At 30.6% G+C, this 14857-nt stretch overlaps 1 protein-coding gene and 1 long non-coding RNA gene across 3 annotated transcripts in view; one reads left to right on the top strand and one right to left on the bottom strand.

The window, feature by feature from the left end:
• Positions 1-14857, top strand: part of LOC145255649 (putative tRNA (uracil-O(2)-)-methyltransferase) — a 93567-nt gene that overhangs the window by 47243 nt on the left and 31467 nt on the right. The gene's annotated exons all lie outside the window — the stretch shown is intronic.
• The window catches only part of LOC145255651 (uncharacterized), an 89740-nt gene continuing 81086 nt past the window's right edge, over positions 6204-14857 (bottom strand). Inside the window, exon 3 of the long non-coding RNA XR_013863883.1 lies at positions 6204-6748. This is a non-coding gene — a long non-coding RNA (uncharacterized LOC145255651). The remainder of the gene's footprint in view (positions 6749-14857) is intronic.

Below are 14857 nucleotides of genomic sequence, written 5' to 3'. Positions count from 1 at the left end.
ATCAACTAGAAATTTCTCTCCAGCTATGGGTAAAATCGAAACTTTTTGTTCAATTAGTATAATGAATTGTTTATAAAAATTGTACACTGATCATCATCATTCATTTAGCGTTTGTTTTTTTTTTTGTTTGTTTGTTATGGAAATCGCTTGAGACAAGGCTTGAAGCCACTTGATGTAAAGAGCTTTAAAACAAATGTATATACATATCTACTATTTCAAGGTTAAAAAAAAACAAAAAAACTGGCCAATGATAAGTGTTAGATGAATAGATTCCGATCCAGAAAACAGCAATTCTTCCCCTTTTGTCAGAAGCATCGCTGATGGAGCATGAGGACTAAAAGACAGAATAATGGAAGCAAGAGTTACGAGGCTAATAAAACGTCCACTTTCTCCTTTTTTACGTGCTAGCATGTCTTGGACTTCTTGTTATGACTATGACGTCACCCACGTCTCTAACGTAGTCATGGTCCTCCCCAACATAAACGTGATCCTATGCGTTGCCCGGGTGTTTGGAGGTGTGTGTGGTTTTGGGTAAATCAAAACTGGGGGGGGGGAGTTTAAAATTAAAAAAAAAAAGTTTTGGTAGGTGAGTATGAGGATCGAACCCGAACCCTTGAGGCAAAGTTGGAAATTAAAGTGTGAAAAAAAGACCTACGACATTAACCATACAAGGAAAACGTGTATGAATTTATTTATTTAACTATTGACAGGTGGCAGCAATAAAAGTTAATTCTGCTGCTTCTATTTGACCTAATTATTGAGGTCAAATAGAAGTCACTGTTTTTTTTGGGGGAGGGGGCCCCATTGTCCAGATTGAATAGGAATTGTCTGATATGAGAGGAGTTTGACCTCACATTGATCAAAGCTGATTGCTTCTGGACGTTTCCCGATGCGATGCCGAGAACGATATTAGCCTTTGAATTAGTTTCGCTTTTTATACGAAAAAGCCGAATCAACACGTAAGAAGCCAAAATAGCAATAATTTTGTAAAAGTCGATGTAAATAAATCTAGACGCGACGCGCTTTTCCAAATCCTAGATATTATTATCTAGGGTGTATATAAATACTTGTAAGCGATCGTTACCCCACCCCTCCCCGGGACCGTGTGCGAGAAAAGCCTTTAGGAGACATACACGAAATGGTCACACACATTTTGCCTTTTATATATATAGATTTAATTGGAATTCATTATTTAAATGAGTATTATTTATTAATTTGTATTTATTGCGGACTATTATCCTCATCTTTTCTTAGTTGTTTCACAACGAAGGCCAGAGGAATAGTTGGCCGAAACATCGTGAAGCAACTAAGAAAAGATTAGAGTAATAGGCCGCAATAAATAAAAATTAATATTTATGTTTTGTTTTTTTGTTTTTTCATGTAAGTTTTTTTTAAATACATTTTTTTTTTAAATACATTTTTTTAAATAAGTTTTTTTTAAATACATTTTTTTTTAAATACATTTTTTTAAATAAGTTTTTTTTAAATACATTTTTTTTAATACATTTTTTTTTTAATATACTGTTAAACTATTTTCTGTTGCACATTCACCTTTTTGAAACTGCTAAAACTGTAAAAAATGTGACACTTAATAGTTGTTTTTCTTTTCATGTTTCTGTAAATAAATATATTTTTAAAATATCTAAATAGTTTGACAAAATATATAACATATCGACTTAAATAAACATAGTTATTTGAAAAGATATGAGATTAAAAAAAATAAAAAATTAATTGATTAAGAAAAGTTTACATATTCTTATATTTTTATTATAAGGGGGTGAAAAAAAAAATAAACATAAGATATATTTGAAAATTATATCCATTTTGTGCTTCCATACCTCAATTGAGAGACGTGGGTGCCAGTTTCCAGCATGTTTGAAAGTTACAGTCTGGTTTTATGCACAATTACCAAAACAAAAATTTGAACTTTTTGGATATTGGAATCAGAAAATTTTGTGCCTATTTTTTTTTCATACCAAAAACGATTCTTTCAATTTTTTTTTTTTTTTTAGTTTGTGTTTAAAACTTAATTTTCCATTACTGGTTTTCATTCGGATAAAATGATAAACTTTATTGGTTTTAAACTACCAATAAAATTGGAAGTTTTATATTATCTTCAAAATGTATTATTACATTGTACATGAGTTTTTATGATAATCTGAAAAACATTATACAAGACAACTAAATATTAAAAGATTTTAAAAGAATATATATATATATATATAGGTTAATCACACACACACATACATATATATATATTGTTGCTATTTCTTCTAATGAGTTAATAGCATAATAGATTCACTGATTGATATAATAATTAAGTAATTGATTTTGCGCTACAAAACAGATACTGTCAAGAATTGTATAAGTCAACTGAATTAAAGGAATAAATTATAAGATGGTCAACATCATGAATTTTGGAATATAACTTTTTGTCATTTATTCTCTCTCTCTCTCTCTCTCTCTCTCTCTCTCTCTCTCTCTCTCTCTCTATTAAGTTAATTATTTAGTTAAAATGTACTCAGTTGGTGTATACGAATCGTAATAGATTAAAAAAAAACTTTTCTCATAAATAAATCGAAACGAAATGGGAAGGAACGACAGAGTGTGTCGATTACATGAACCATGTAAGTTGTCAAAAATGGTGTTTTTATAAGTTTTTTAAGGTAAACATCTGATGAGTATGTGACTAAATATGCAACAATAACATAATTTTGTAGACTTGTTAGTTGCTATACGAAACAATATTGTAATAGTTACCATTTGAAGAATAATAAATACTAACTGGGAAAATTTTATATTTGGAACTTGGAGAATTTATTATGCTACACTAATATATATATATATATATATATATATATGTTGCATCTATATTTGAGAACATCACTTATTTTACCAATTCTCTTCTGTATATAAACTTTTACATTTTTGTACAGACAGTTAACCAAGGGAGATAATAAACTAACATAGGAAATGAAAAACATGCTGTAATAACTGCAATAATAGCAGAACACAGCAAATTGCACAATTTCTTAAAGTCGCCCGATCCTTTGTTTTTAAAGTTCGCAAAGAGTTAGAAGATAATGATGGCCAAATTTCTCCTTTTACTAAACGTAAAAAGCTCTAGCAATGCTCTGACAAAATTAGAACACACAAGTTTATACAACAAGTATAGAATATCAATGACGAGAGCTCACAAAAGTCAATGTGATCAATTGCAAAAAATCTCGGTGTCTCCAAAGCCAAAATTTGAATGACTGGCCATGAGAGTCTTGCATGATGAAGAGAAGCCAGTTTATGTCCGAGACCACAAAAGAAAATCGTTTAGTGAAATCCAAGAGACTCTGCACTATCACATAAGACTCAAACAACTCAAGAATGGTTAGCGGAACATTTTCATGATCACATTACCACCAACTTCTCCAAGTTCTCCAGACCTCAATCCTTTGGATTATTACGTGTGGGGCATTGTTGAGAGAGATGTCAATAGACATCCTCACAACACCAAAGATTCTCTGAAAGCATCCATAGTCAGAGTAATGGACAACATTGATGGCGACCATCTTACATGCACCTGCCAAAGGTTTAAGTCTTGAATAGAAGCTGTCATTGAAGCGGAGGGAGATTTCATTGAATGAAATTATTAAATAAAAATGTCGGTTATGTGCCAATGTTTTATTTAATTACAGATGTGTTGTTTATATTTTTATTTTCTTTAAAAATGTAATAAATATTCTCAAACATCAGACGCACCCTCTGTGTGTGTGTATATATATATATATATATATATATATATATATATATATATAGATGTTATTTGTTTTTGTAATACTTTTTTGAATGAAGTATACGAAATTGCATTTTTATTTAAATGCGAGTTGGGAATAATTTTTCCTTTGACCAATTTGAGCGGCATATATATTGTTTTTAAAATATAATTATTCACTGACATGTGTTTCAGCATCTACGACTCATCATCTAGCTAGATTCAGACACTAATAAGTTGTAGACAATAAAACACATGTCGGTGGATAATTATATATACCAATCTTTATTTAAGAAGCTCAGTGTAATTACAGAGCAATATAGTGAATGAATAACAAAAGACTATATTCCAAAGTTCATGATGTTGACCATCTTATAATTTATTCCTCTAACTCAGTTGACATTTCTTGACAGTATTTGTTTCATAGAGCAAAATCAATCACTTAATTATTATATCAATCAGCGAATCTCTTTTGCCCTTAACTCATCAGAAGAAATAGCAACAATCAATCCGTCAAGAATTGTAAATGTCAACTGAATCAAAGGAATAAATGATTAGATCATGAATTTTGGAATATAGTCTTGTCATTTATTCACTATATATATATATATATATATATATATATATATATATATATATATATACATGTTAGAATTTGTGTTCCTTCACGTTAGGGTTTGGGTTCCTTTTATAGAAGCGTTGGTTGAATTTGAATAAAATGAAATGCGTATTAGATATGTTTAAAGCCGAAACAACACATTATTACAAAATAAACAGACATTTATTTTGTTTGGAATTTATATTAGAATTCATGAATTCTTTTATCTATACCGTGAAAACAACGAACAAACTTATAATTGATGACAAACAAAAAGGAAGTAGTTTTAGCGAGTAACAAAAGGTTTTATCAATAGACAATATGGATAGGAAGCTGTTCAGTAAGATAGAGAAAAGAGAGGCAAGGGTAGGGTTTAAATTCAGGTGTCATGAATGACTGATGAAGGGATCAAACTATGAACCTGTAGATGTATTTAGATTTGGTTTGAAGCATCTTGGGGAGTGGCTATGAGTCAGCGACAATAGAAACAATTGATGGACGACAAGGCTGGACTTAACAATGTTTTTACAACAGTCAGTGTTAAGAGCTTAGAAACAGTCGGACTTAATATGAGTTGGAGTTTAGGACCAGAAAAAAGCAGATCATGGCTTTAGCCAGTTCAGGAAAACTTTGGGAGATCAAGATGAACTGACAGCAACTGGCTAACACGGCCTCGACAGAACGTACATGTCAACTAATGTACCTCCCCGACATAACTACCCCCGACAAACCCGACAAGCTACTAAGTCTAATTCCTTTACAGTAGAGATCCCTAGGTGCAAGAAAGCCTTTTACTCCAATAGTTTCTTCCCCAGAACTGCGGGTCTTTGGAACTCCCTTCCGGGATTCTGCTTTCCCAACTGTACTGATATGCTGAAGTTCAAGTGTAATGTGAACAAACATCTTTCTACTCATCTCCCTTCATAATGACCCTGCTAATTAAGTCCCTGATAGTAGCCCCCTGCTTCAAAGTGGCACTGTGCCTTGTTTGGGGTGAAAATTGAATAAAAAAAAAAATAAAAAAATGTGTAAAGTGTTGATGGGAATGCACACACACACACCCAAAGTCCAATCTATATATGCGTAAAGCATCAGAGATTTCTTTGTTTTTCCTATTTTATTTTTACATTTGTGAGCCTGTGTGCTTCCTATTGATGGTCAACAGTGTGAAAAAGATGACGACAATATGGCCAGAACTAAAAAGATGACAGAAAAATAGAATCCACAGCAAACAATGTTGGGTCGGCAAGCTGTCAGTGGGGCCACGTTGTATTACACCATTAAAATGAGCAACCTTTTGTACTCCAGAATTTATTTTTCTACATACTCACCACCATTCTCAATGTACTTTTGCCAGGAATTCAATCTTCTGACACACGTCCATTGTTAGATACTGGCAGGCAACCCTGGGAAGAAAAAACATTCGATGGGTTGCACGCATGCAAATGTATTCAATAAAAAGAATTTGGGATTTTCCTCTATTGTCTAATGAAATGCATAATTTGATCCAGAAATATATGAGAGGATATCGGTCAAAGCATTGAAATAACAGACAAAAGAAATAAAAAACATTCCGTAAAACAGTCACAAAGAAAAAGTCCGTCAGAAAGGGAGCCAGACTCGTCACCATTTCTTCACTGCCCGACAACCACCTAAACCCGCACCACCCCAAGCGCCTTTCAGAAACATCAAAACACCAGTAATAATTTTTAATCAAAATCTGATTTGTTGGTGTGAAATAAAAACAATATATTTTTATAGATCAGCTGTGTTGTGATTTTACTTGCTGTCAGTGTGTATATGTCTTGTACCAGCAACAAAAATAGATGTTAACAATTATATAGACTGGGCAAACACATTTTGAACAACCTGCCATAGCGAATACGTAACACCATGACAGGAGTTGCTTTCTTAGTCTCACGCCGTCAATATCTACAACAGAGATAAAAATATTTCAGGTCATGAATGCATAAGTTCAGCAGTCATAACAATGCAATTTGCAACCACCTCTGATCACTTTGGGTGGAATAAAAAATAGGTGGCATTACTTTCGGAACACCTTTTGTATTTAAGAAATTCAGAAAAGCTTACATTAGTGATGGTTCCAAGAAAAAAAAATTGGGGCTTAAAAGCAAAAATAAAACAAGATCACGAAACTAAAAATAAACATCAGCATGGAGGGGGGGGGGCATTCAAAAAAATTTGAAAGACGATAAAGAAACAATTTCTTTCATCTGTTTTAATAAAAGAGGCTGGAAAAACTGCAAACATTAAGGACTGGAACCGTCTGGACGACAGCATGACTACAATTCTGGAACATTGAGATTTGTTGTCACTTGATCCTATTGGAAACTAAAAGTTACTGCTGATGGTTGTGACAGCTCCTACAATAAAAAAAAAAAAACAAAGACAATGCATTATTATTTAAAAGATATAATCAAATTATTTAACTTAGTAAATACCCCCGACAAACCTGACAAACAACAGTCCCACATCTACACAGTAACCCCTTGACATAAATACCCCTGACAAACCTAACAAGCAGCAAAATCCCACCCCTACAAAGTAGAAATCCCCAGATGTAAGAAAGCCTTTTACTCTAATATTTTCTTCTCTAGGACTGCTAGACTTTGGAATTCCTTTCCGGGTTCCTGTTTCCCTGACTGTATTGACAGGCAGAAGTTCAAGTGTAATGTTAACAGATATCTTCCTGCTCAACTCCCTACATAGTATCCCTTCAAATTATGTTCCAGATAGTAGCCCCCTACATCAAAGTGGCACTGTGCTTTTTTTGGAGTGAAAATGCAAAAAAAAAAATAAATAAATCCCCTTTCTCAAAGAATGATGTTTTTTATCTTAATTTGATCAGTTATTGTCAATAGAAAAAATATGTAGTAGGTTGATTTATTTTACTGTAAAAATTAGTGTTGGGACGATTAATCAGAATCGGGAATCAGAAAAATCGGAACTTTTGGGGGTATCGGAATCGGAAAATTTTGTGCCGATTTCCCGATGCCAAAGACGATTCTTTCAATAGTCGTTTTTTTATTTAATTTTGTTTAAAACAAAATCCAACACTGTTGATAGGAATAATAAAATGATAAATATTTATTGATTTTAAATGACCAGTAGAACTAAAAACTATAGATCCCCCCCCCCACAAGTGTATTTTTACGCTTGAGAAAATATTTGCACATTTAACGTGTTATTTTCGATAATCGGCAAAAAATAACAACTTTACAGTTAAATATTTTGAGATTTACAAAGAATCGGTAATTGTATTGGAATCAGGAAAAGTATTGGAATTGTTTTTTTTACATCATTTTTTTTTTTTAAGACGTTACGTTTAATACCCTGCAATGCTGGGTACATTTTCTAGTTATTAAATAATTGAGCACTTAAGAATATATATATATATATATATATATATATATATATATATATATATATATATAAACGGCTATATGTCTGTCGGTCTGTCTGTCTACCTGTCTGTCTCCATATTTTCAAACTCTATCTCCTCCGAAACTAAAAGTCACAGAGCGGCAGTAGGGGCTTTTATGGGTCATTAGCCGGTTAAAATCATTTTTAAGGAGTCAAAAATGGGTCAAAATTTAAAAATTTGTTAAACATTTTGTATGTTCATCTTAGCTTGTTTTTAATTTTTGATCGGTTTATATGCGTGTCACATTGTTACAGTGGTAACGTCATCAGCTTTGAATGCTGCAGTTCCGGTTTCAATTCCAGCTGATGGTACCCAAATATTTTTTTTTTTTTACTTTTGAAATTATGACTACAATAATATATACATAATCTGGACAAATTAAAATATCATATTTAAGCATGTTTTACACCTGGGCAAAGCCGCCCCCTCCCCCACTAGTATATATATATATATATATATATATATATATATATATATATATATATATATATACTTGCAGAGAGACCTGACATTGCTCGAGAATGAATGAGGATCAACAAATGTTCCATCCTCTTATGCTTTTATTGTCATTGAAATTAATTTCACTTCTGACTCCTTAGGAGCTATTTTTATCGACTAAAAAACAAATTGAATTTGTTCCATAGGTCCAAATCCCCTATATATCAACTTTCAAGTCTGTAGATCCAAAATTAACAGAGTAGTTTGGTAGAGCCTGTTCTACACACGCACACACACACACACACACACATACACACAAACAAGGTTACTTTTACTTGCAGGCCACTCGGCATTGCCCAGTTGTAAATATGATATTTTAATTTATGCAGATTCTGTATTTATTATTACAGAGCCAATTATCTATCGATTATTATATTATCATTATATATATATATATATATATAGAGAGAGAGAGAGAGAGAGAGAAAGAGAAAGAGAGAGATTTACAAATATTATCTTAAAATTAGAACCTATTAAGATAATCAAAAGCTCAATAGATACTAGATAGAGCTGTTAAAGAAATAGAAAAATATTATAAAAATAGAATTGAATCCCTAAAAAATTCAGACAAGGAATAATAATGACTAGAAATAAAATGTAAGAAAACTTTTGTTAAAATTAAAAGTATTCTCTATAAAATAACAAAAAAAAAACTAATTAGCCAATCAATATATATATATATATATATATATATATATAATGGGTTAAGAAATTCCAACGAAAGAAAGATGTATTTTTTAACATTATTTTATTATTCCGTGTCTTGTGTGTACACACACACACACACACACACACACACACACACACACGTCCTACCCTAAAGGAAAAGAAAAAACACAAGCAGAAAGAGAGAGAGAGAGAGAGAGAGAGAGAGAGAAAGAGAGAGAGAGACAACACAGGAGTGAACACAGCCCAATAAAACAGTAATAAAAATTGAACATTCCAATGAATAGTAGACACACGTTTCAAGACTGAAAGAAGCTACCATATATATATATAATATATACATATATATATAATATAATATATATATAATATATATATGTATATATAATATAATATATATATAATATAATATATATATAATGTATATATAATATATGTATATATAATATATGTATATATAATATATATATATGTATGTATATATAATATATATATATAATATAATATGTATATATAATATATATATATGTATGTATATATAATATATATATAATATATATATAATATATGTATATATAATATATATATAATATATAATATATATATATAATATAATATAATATAATATATATATAATTATATATAATATATATATATATAATATATATATATATAATATATATATAACTACTTCATTTACTCACATAAATTTAATATACGAAAGTATAGATTTATGCGTAAACTTTAAGTATTTACTTCAAAAGTGCTCAATATGTAGGTAGAGCTAGTTATTAAGCCTGACGAATCCTACAGTGGATGAAACGCAGAATATTCAGTGTAGCTTAGTCGCCATATATATTTTATAAATTACTATATAATATATATATATAATATAATATATATATAATATTATATATATATATAATATAATATATATATAATATTATATATATATAATATTATATATATATATATATATATATATATATATGGTAGCTTTTAATAGCAAAATAAAGACCAAATTTTTCCATAACGAATGTAATAAAATAAAACGTGAAAGAAATTTTTAAATTCATAAAAGTAAAATTTGGTCTTTATTCAACTATTGTAAAATTCTGTACTCCCAAAAAGATTTTTAAGTATATTTATTTATACAAACATTATTGGCTACATATATGCATACATGTTTCTGCTGTAACTCCTTTAAAGGTGAAGCTGTCTCTTTCAATAATGCGCAGCAGAAACATGCATGCACATCATATGTAAACATTCTCTCTCTCTCATATATATATACATATATATATATATATATATATATATATATATATATATATAAAGTATATTATTATGTTTGCATTTTATACCAATTTAAGCCCAATTTATATATTGGATGGAATATTGTGTATCAATCAAGGCTTCCTTCAGTCTTGACAGACTATGGATACCCACTGTAAGTGTGCCTGCGCATGAAATTTTTTTTGCAAGAGTTGCACAATCTCCACCCACACCTTTCCTGAGTCAACATTGTTGAATACCAGTGGCAAGTGGAGGTTCAGGACGACTGGAAACAATGCCGAGATAAGCGGAAAGCACATACAGCGCCTAGAATTCCCAAATGGTCACCCATCTGGTACTGGCCAGGCTCAACATTGCTTAACTTTGGTGATCTGACAAGAACTGGTGTGTCAATGTGATTGTGCCGCATATTATATATATATATATATATATATATATATATATATATATATATATATATATATATATATATATATATATATATATATATATATATATATATATATATATATATATGAGAGAGGGAGAGTATATTCTATACACAATATTCCATCCATTATATAGATTAGGCTTGGTAAATGCGAACATAATATTCCCTTAATTATATACTAGCAGGACGCTTGGCATAGTGCTGTTGTAAAATACGCTTAAATATGGTATTTTAATTTATGCAGATTTCATATATATTAATGTAAGAGTCAATTTTCTATCGATTCTTATATATTATAAAGATCTTTCAAGAATAAAAAAATGTATCCATATGACTTGAGTGCATCAGCTTAAACCGAAACCAAAACTTATGAAAAAAAGAAATATATATATATATATATATATATATATATATATATATATATATATATGTTATTTACTATAATAATTATTAAATGCTTACAGACACTAGTGTTTCATCCTTTCAGGAATTATCAGTGCAGAGTGTCACAATGAACGCCAGTCGAGAGATTCGAACCCTGGCAACAGAATATATATATGGTTTCATTAGCAAGGACCCGAACCATTCGGCTTCTGTCAATCGCGAGAGATACAGTTGAATTTAAACATTTATTCTTATTAAATGCTTTATATATATATATATATATATATATATATATATATATATATATATATATTAGCATGGGTGCCCGGCATTGCCCGGGTATTTGGAGGTGTATATTAAGCAAAAAAAAAAAAAGCGGTCATTTTTTTTTTAAACTTTGACCCCTATTATGACCCCTTAATATTTATTGTTTTGGGCTCAAATCAAGTTATTAAGTTAGATCCATGTCCAAGGAACCTATATCTAAAATTTCAAGTGTTTAGACCCAAAATTGTCGGAGGAGTTTGGTAGAGTTCTCAAAGGTCAAATCGTTGAACTTTGACCCCTTAATCGCCAAATTTCTGGCCAAAAACCAATCACATCGATTTTTCCAAATCTCAGTACCCTGTATATCAAATTTCGAGTCTTTAGACTAATAATTAACAGAGTTATTGCGTAGGGAAATGTACACAGACACACACACACACACACACACACACACACACTTTTATAGATATATAGATAAATAGCTTGAGTTCCTTCAGCCATAATCGAAAACTCAAAACTTATGATGAATTCTTGATAAAATCATTTATTACAAGAAATGGAAAGTCATAACAAGTAAACGACAGTCATTCGGAAGAAAAATAATGTAAGCTTGACACACAAAATAACACACATGCTATCGTATTAATATATAGATGATTGAGTGTTTAATGGATACTTTTTTTGTACTAATGAGTTATGAAGGCCCAAAAGCTTCTCGAGTATAATCTATATAAATGAAACAGTAGATGTATTACGTGTCTGTCTATGTGTAAATATTTAACCGATAAACTTGTAAACTACTGGTCACATAACCCTGAAATTAACAGGAAATAGTAATTATACACCAAGGATGGTTTATACCGAGGAAAATATTTGATTGGATGGATGAATAATGCGTACAGACAAATAGCAGCTAGTTGAAATGTAAAATGTTCATTTCAACTTACCGACATATTTAAAAAAATTTCTGCGCATGCTCAAATTCAATTCATTTATTCAAGTCGTTTAATATTAAATTTTTATTACTGATCCCTCAATATCTACATCGGTGGGGGACGTGACTGGAGTGCTAAATGCTTTGTCTTTGATCCTAGCTCATAGCACCCAAGTCATTTGTTTTTCAACTATTGAAATTAGTACTATATAATAGGTACAATATAATATTTAATAGAAAATTAATTCTGTAGTGATAATAAATACGAAATTGGCATGAATTGAAATATATTTAAGCATATTTTACGACCCGGCAAGCCCCCCCCCCCGCTAGTGGTTAATAATTTCATGATATGGACGGTAAAACTACATATTGAGGATTAGAGACGATGATTGAAACTGGTTCAATATAAAATGCATATGTAATAGGCCATCATTGGAAATATAAAATCCATATTAAATAATATTTCGTTTATTCTATTGTTTGGATTTTAAATGCGTGTAAAATCCATCTATCTATATAATATTCTGCCTTTTTCTTGTAAAAATTGCAAACAATACTAAGCATACGAAGAATTAGATTAGAGTTGGAATTATGTTTGGAATTAAGATTAGGTTAGGGTTTTTGTTTTTTTTGTTTTTTAATTTAGTCCTTCAAAAGAAAATTGAAATAATTGAACAAATTCCTAAAAAAAAAAAAAAAAAAAAAAAAAAAGTGAGAATATAAAAACCTAAAAAGACTAATTCAGGATTATCCGTCTAGACTGAAAACTGACTCCATGACTACTGAAATCGTCTAGATACCCCTGCCTTAAGAGCAACAATTTCAGTCGAAGAAAATAGCGTTTACAATACTGTCCCTATTTATTTAGCCCCCTACTTCTTTTTACTAACGCATCACTACTTATCAAAGCCCAAAGGCCACTCGAGGATAAGGGTTAATAGTTTGTGTCAGATTAATAGTAAAAGTAAGGGCTGCAGATCATGGTTGGAGCTGGGCGGTAATTGGTTACTTCATAGGACGGCTCAACAAGAATTTATTAACACTAACCTTCAAAACGACTATGGTGTAGACAACTTGGAAGTAGTCCCTTAGTATCGAGTTCCATAGGTGAATAGTTCTTGGAAAGAAACACTGCTCATGGAAGTTCTGTTTAACTTTGAGATTTTAACATTGGACTTGAACGCCTCAGTTTAGAAGGACACCTCCTCACCAACCCGCCCACTGAGGAGAGAAAACATAAATAATGGTACCAGAACAGATACTGCACTTTGCTCACAACCAAAATACCAACACTGTCTAAAGATCTGAATGATTACTATTCCTACTTACAATTGGTATTTCCTGCTACTCGTATACACGCACACACACACACACACGCACATGCGCGCACACACACATAGACATGCACATGCACACACACACACACACACACATATATATATCTAAGTGACTTTGTCTGTATATGTGTGTGTGCGGAATAGTTACTAACAAACTGCTCCGAATTTTTGGTTTAGAGATTTGAAATTTGATATATAGGGGGATTTGGGCCCGTGGAACAAATTCGATTTTTTTTTTTAGCCGGAAAAATAGCTGATAAGGGGTCAAAATTGCAAAATTTTAACTTGACTGGCATGTCTACTAAACAGGTACCTTTTACGCATGAACAAATAAACATTTATACGTTTGACTACGTTCATTTTTAAAGTTAGTACACACACACATATCTTCTATATCTATCTATCTATCTATCTACTATACTTATATAAATTTGTTGTTTTTTTTTTGTGTGTATTGATATTCATATTAAAAACCCTTTTTCTGTACTTATTTTAAAAGAAAATACCACTTTGTTATATATGGGCCATGGAATTGCATTCATCCGCAAAAGATCTAGCTAATTTGCATATTCTTTTAAACATTAACGTTAATTAATTCCCTATTTGTTTTTTTTGTTTTTTTTTTCAGTTTTCTTATAGGATGATCATCTTTCGTTAACTATTACGTGTAATTATATTCATGCTGATATTCTACATGATTTATACTTGCGAAATATTTGCGTAAAAAGCTTATAATAAACACAAACCTCTTTCTATGCATATTTATGTATGCGTATATATATTTGTTTAAAAAATATGGGGTTTATACATTTTATTTTTACTTTCATCATATTTTTCTTTGGTTTTGATACCCTCAAATTCGAAGCTATCTCTTTACAACCCTTCCTTTTCATAACCTATCATACTTTCATAAATCAGAGTCCATTTTCTGTAGGCTGCTTTTGAACCCAGTCAACGACGGGTACTTTTGCTAGTATATATATATATATAAGTGTAATGATTAAAATTAAATTCTGTAGATTAAAATATATATATAAATATATTCAAGTTAAGAATATATTGTTTGAAACAAGGAATATATGGAGAAAAATTATATTTATTTCCTTAATCTATGAATTTTCAATAATGGCTCATATCATCAAAGGAAATGAAATGCAATTAGCAAAATGTTCAGCTATGAATAAATAAGTATTTTGCTTTTCAGCACATATATTGAAAATGTTATTTGAAAGC

Source organism: Euprymna scolopes, chromosome 31 (assembly GCF_053919585.1).
Source record: "Euprymna scolopes isolate OS-2025 chromosome 31, ASM5391958v1, whole genome shotgun sequence".
In the NCBI taxonomy this organism is placed as follows: Eukaryota; Metazoa; Mollusca; class Cephalopoda; order Sepiida; family Sepiolidae; genus Euprymna; species Euprymna scolopes.
This window is presented reverse-complemented; position numbering and strand designations above follow the sequence as displayed.